This window comes from Paramisgurnus dabryanus, chromosome 15 (genome assembly GCF_030506205.2).
Source record: "Paramisgurnus dabryanus chromosome 15, PD_genome_1.1, whole genome shotgun sequence".
Taxonomy (NCBI): domain Eukaryota; kingdom Metazoa; phylum Chordata; class Actinopteri; order Cypriniformes; family Cobitidae; genus Paramisgurnus; species Paramisgurnus dabryanus.
In genome coordinates, this window is record NC_133351.1 from 23488773 (window position 1) to 23493894 (window position 5122).

A 5122-nucleotide genomic window follows, 5' to 3' on the forward strand; every position below is an offset into this window, starting at 1 on the left:
CTTGTTTGAAGCGTAGCCAACAGAACCGCCCCTCGATATTTTTAAAAAAATGCTCCCGAGAGGGAACGCCTGTTAAACGCGTGCACGAGACAGAGAGAGAGCGTGCAGGAGCTCAGTTCTTCTCTTCGCTTTGTTTACAAGTTTCTGTCGGCATGTTTACCGTGTCTGTGCGGTTCGTGACTTGTGCCAGGGCTAGCATCGCAAATCATAGCTTACATCAACTTTTACCAGCAGTGATTTTAAATGGATTTCTCCAAATAGCATGACAAAATGTACCTTTCCAGTAGAAACTTCGCGTGGGAAGCCCAACCTGTCCTTTTAGCTCACGCCAGCGTGTAAAATAGTCTCCCATAAACATCTGGTCTTGTTTCTTTATTTATAGTCCTTTCTCTTCTTGTCATACAATTCGTAGACACTTTTTCTCTTGCGACCCTCAGACATTTTGAAAAAAACACAGTGAGAACGCGACCTTCAATGAATGGTTGAAACCGTAGCACAACACACATACACGTGAAAGTGCGCATGTGCAGAAAGCGAACGTAGAGGCGAGGACGTGCGACGATACAGTATACTCATTTTATTTTTGTTAAATCTACTAAGGCACAGAAACACTTTTCACAGTGTGGGAGACTTCAACTAAAGAATAATTTACAACTCTTGACATATTGCTCTCAGATGTTTATTTCCAATCAAGTCCATCAAACTTTACCCTTGTGCTCCACTTCGGTTATGCTTTCAGACAGCCTGATAAATGACTTCTCAGTGGGTTGAAAAGCAACATTTTACACTCCACATCAGGCATAATGTCAGTTTCCTCACCAACACTTGTTCTGCGTGAGGAAGTTCAAAGCTAATGAAAAGTGACCACGCTCTCACCTCAGAGAGTGCAAAAAAGCCAAGAGTCGAAGCAACTCTGCCCAAATGTAATCTTAAAACAATTTCCCTATTTCCCTTGTGCTCCCTCTGCACACTGCATGATGGGACCAGACAGTGGTTAAGAAAAATATTACTTTTGGCCTGAGCATAGATCTACTTGGGGACTTAAGTTGATTGCGACTCTGAACAATGACAGCTTTTTTTTAGTACAGCTACTTTCTCCGTACCTCTGTTTATTCTGAATCGTCTAAAGTTATAATTGCAGACACAATATCAAGCTTAATCAAAATTCTGATTGCGGCATCTAAATTAGGCACTAAACCAATTCTAATTCTGCACAGCAAGGATTCCAAGGCTATAATTTACAATAATCGCAGGCTGCCAAAGTACTGGATCAGTAGCTCTCAAAGACATCTCATCTTCTTGATGACAAGCTCTTTTTGTTTGTTTGTCCTGCATTATGTACGCCCTGATTTATTCGCACGAGGTATCCATCCATTTCAACTCGACACACCTGATAGAGCAAGCCAAATAAAAATGGCAGGTAAATGAATCGTACTAGTGCTCGGGTAATTAATTAGCTCGACTTGAAGTTATTATAGCAATCTGTGAGAAGTGAATTCAACCAAACGTGCGTATTATTGTCACGGATATAATCTAGTCAGCTTGATTGCATTGAAGTATGGCTGGAGGGTATGAGGGTGATAAAGCCCCTGAATAATTAGGTTGATAATTAAACATTAATACAAATGATAATCATTGCGATATTTGTGTCTCTTGGGTTTCCGTCTTCATGCGTTAAAATTAAAAGCGACGGGAAGGAAGGAGACAACAGTGGCAAAACCGTCTGTTCTTTAAAGACTTAAGAAACGTGACGGCAAGCAGGAAATCCATTTCCTCAGAGCACAGGCATTGGGAAACATTCAATTTCTTTCACCATTGATGTATTTAAATCCGGCAAGCTACAAACTCAGATAAGAGAAACTCTCAGCGTTTCTTCTCTTAGCTCTTCAACTTATTTAAAGTTGCTGATCGAACCGCAGAGCTTTTGGAAAATAAATAAATATATGTGCTGTAGATAGAGCACATGCCATATGTTTGTGCCCGTTTGTACACAGCAAAATCACTGGTGTTAAAATAACACCCAGGGTGTCAAATTTAACACTGGAAAAGTGTGTATATGTGTCCACACTACACTGTGTTAATTTAGTCAAAAGTGTAGTGTTAATTTAACAACACTCATTATATGTTAATTTAACACTCAATATTGTTAAATTTTACACTTTGTTCAACACTATTCATTGTTGTTTCCACACTACACTGGTGTTGGCACAGAAATACAGTGTTAAAAATTAACACTCCTAATTTAAAGTCAACACCGGTGTAATGTGAATTCAACAATGTAAAGTGTTAAAATACTGATTAATAGCCACTTTTGTTGCTAATGGGTTGTTTCTATAAAAGACAAATGACAAGAAATATTGCAAAACCTCTTTTTATTAAAGTACATCACATTTAATATTTACATTGATACACACAACACTTTGCATTTAACACTGCTTATTTAAATACCTCAGCTACAATTAGAAACCGAATACAGTATGGAATAATGAAAGTTATCTTATACCACAGCGCAGTGACATGAAAACCACTTATTATAAGGTCTTTAATAAATCAAATGAGAGTTAAAAAAAATTAGCCACCCTACTCAAAACTTGAACATTAAAATACACTGCATTACCTTACTGGCAGGCAGAAATGCTTATCCTTCACAATACTAAAGATTTTTCCATAACAAAACAGACATTTCAATTCAAAAGACGTTTCATTTTTCTTAAATACGTTCCAACCTGGTATTTAGTTCTGTAGTTGTTTTACTCATGATGTAGCGGAAGGCTGCATCAGTGGTCTTCATCATGGAGGGAATGGCTTTTTGGTCCAGAATGATGCAAAAATTCTGGATGCAACTTCTGTTCCCAACACAGTGCAGGCAGGGCTGTGCTGATTCATTCCCCTCAAAGCATGGATTGATGCTCATCACCTAAGTGTTTTAAAAGAGTGTATTTGATGAATGTATTTGATGTGTATTTATGAACTTGTATGCATTTACATGGGGTGAACAATGCAAGCAAACTAACTGCTGAATAAATAACTAGAACAAAATACCAAAAAACTTACACAGCACAATCAGTAGCTTCAGTTGCACATTGACCCTCTTTCTTCTTTCTTCTTTTTTCCTTTCACAAATGAAAGGCAAGAGGTGAATGAGCCAGGGAAGAGCTGCCACATCACTGTCCCGTCCTAGCAAAACAGAATTTAAACACCATGAGTATACAGTTAAACTTTAAAACCGTAAAAGTAGCAAACCCATGTACACTTACCATATTTAAACTCCTGTTGACCAGACAGAGGGTCATCCATATTGTTGTATGTTGGCTATTTTGCAATACATCACCTCAGCATATTTCTGCAGATTTTCAAAGACAAAAAGAGTCAAGAAAATACCAAAAAGGGTGCAGTTTTAACCGTTATTTGAATCAAAATCATCTCAGTATAATAAATCATGTTAGAGACAGTGTACAGTACTAATGTACTGTGTGTACTCACATAACTAGTTGGTAAGCTCTTATCCTCCAAACTGGGTTAAGGAATAACAGTTCCAGAATTCATGGGTATGCCGTATTCAAATATAGTCTGGTAGGGTCCTATCACAAAAAAATGACAATAAAGACTCTGAAAACTCAACATTCTTTTTATATTAAAAACAGCACTCAAGACAATATGAATCTTCATTTATACATTTTCAAAATAGTTATCAATTTGATTGCTATTTAATATGACATCAATAGCAAAACGATGTATGAGAAGATAATATATTTTTATTAAAGTTGGCAGCAGGTCATGTGACTTTCTTTCCAGATTAATAATAATAATAATAATAATAATATGTACAAAACTACATATACTAAAAAGATTGGTTAACTGTTCAGTTATGTCAAATAAAATGATTTATATGTATAAATATATAAACTTACCTTCTGTAATGAATTTATATAAGTATTAGCAGTCGTTTCTCATTGGAAGTCATCCATGTCAGGTCTTCTTTAATAAACTGCCCTAAAAACAGCATCTCTTCTGAATGATTTGAAGCACTCAGTGTGAACTTTCACCAAACTAGCATCTATAATGACAGAAAAAAACAAATGTTCGCCATACACGTTTTACACTTCCGTATGTATTTGCCATTTGCATCTGTCTGACATCTAGCGCCACGAAAAGCTTACAACACACAATCCAGCAATCTGTGCATACAAATGATGATATATTGTGAGGTTTTGGTCAAATTAATTGTTGGTTTGGCGATATTTCCCCTGTTTGCATACATCTTAGAAAAACACATGACGATGCGGTTGCGGTTTTCTCCGTGTTTTTCAGTAATTTGAATAATTAACCGATATCCGTGCACTCACGTGCATGTAAACGACCTCGTTAACTCACGGTATCTAGCCTATATGATTACCTTATAACGAGCATCATATGGTGAATAAACGAGCTTTCATTTAACTTAATTTCATACCTTCAATTTGTAGTGCATGTCGCGTTTTATCATGGTTCAATTCTTTCATATCTCCTGTTAAAATTATCCTTCTTGGTTTTAAACTTTTAGCTAGCAGTTTAACTTTATACTAAACTAACAAGGGAACAACGTAACACAAGGTTGCTCTGATTAAACTGAACCAAATAACGAACAAAGGGGAAATAAAATGGGAAAAATATCTTATTTAGGTTTTTTGGCATATGGCTGCGTAGAGTCAGACAGAGAAATAACAGTTAATTTAGCTAAACCATGTCAATATTATGAGACTGATTTACCTGATCTCTTCAGTTCTCCTCTGAAAGAAAATGGCGGTAAAATCCCTGACAGGATGTTTAGTGGAGGCGGGGCTTGATTTACACCGCTCAGAGTGAAATCTGATAACACCCTTGTTTTACACTGACACTGTCGTGAATATAACACTGGCCTAGCAATGGCAGTGTTATTTTATTACCAGATAGTGTTAAAACAGCATCAACACTGTGTATTTAACACCATCCCTGAAAATTTAACACTGGTGATTTTGCTGTGTATGAAGTGATTTAGACCACACATCGATTATGGCCTTTTGGTTGGCAGTTTAATAATATATCACACAATCTTTGTTATCTAGATCATGGAAAACATGTACAAAGGCCCTGAACCACAAAA

General features: G+C 36.6%; 1 long non-coding RNA gene across 1 annotated transcript; it reads right to left on the bottom strand.

Moving 5' to 3' along the window:
- Positions 1 to 2355: 2355 nt before the first annotated feature.
- On the bottom strand, positions 2356 to 4564 carry LOC135730993 (uncharacterized). Its single transcript, XR_010526160.2, has 5 exons — positions 3912 to 4564; positions 3484 to 3581; positions 3258 to 3343; positions 3055 to 3177; positions 2356 to 2917 (listed from the first exon to the last, which is right to left on the bottom strand). It is a non-coding gene; the product is annotated as an uncharacterized lncRNA (long non-coding RNA).
- Positions 4565 to 5122: the final 558 nt, after the last annotated feature.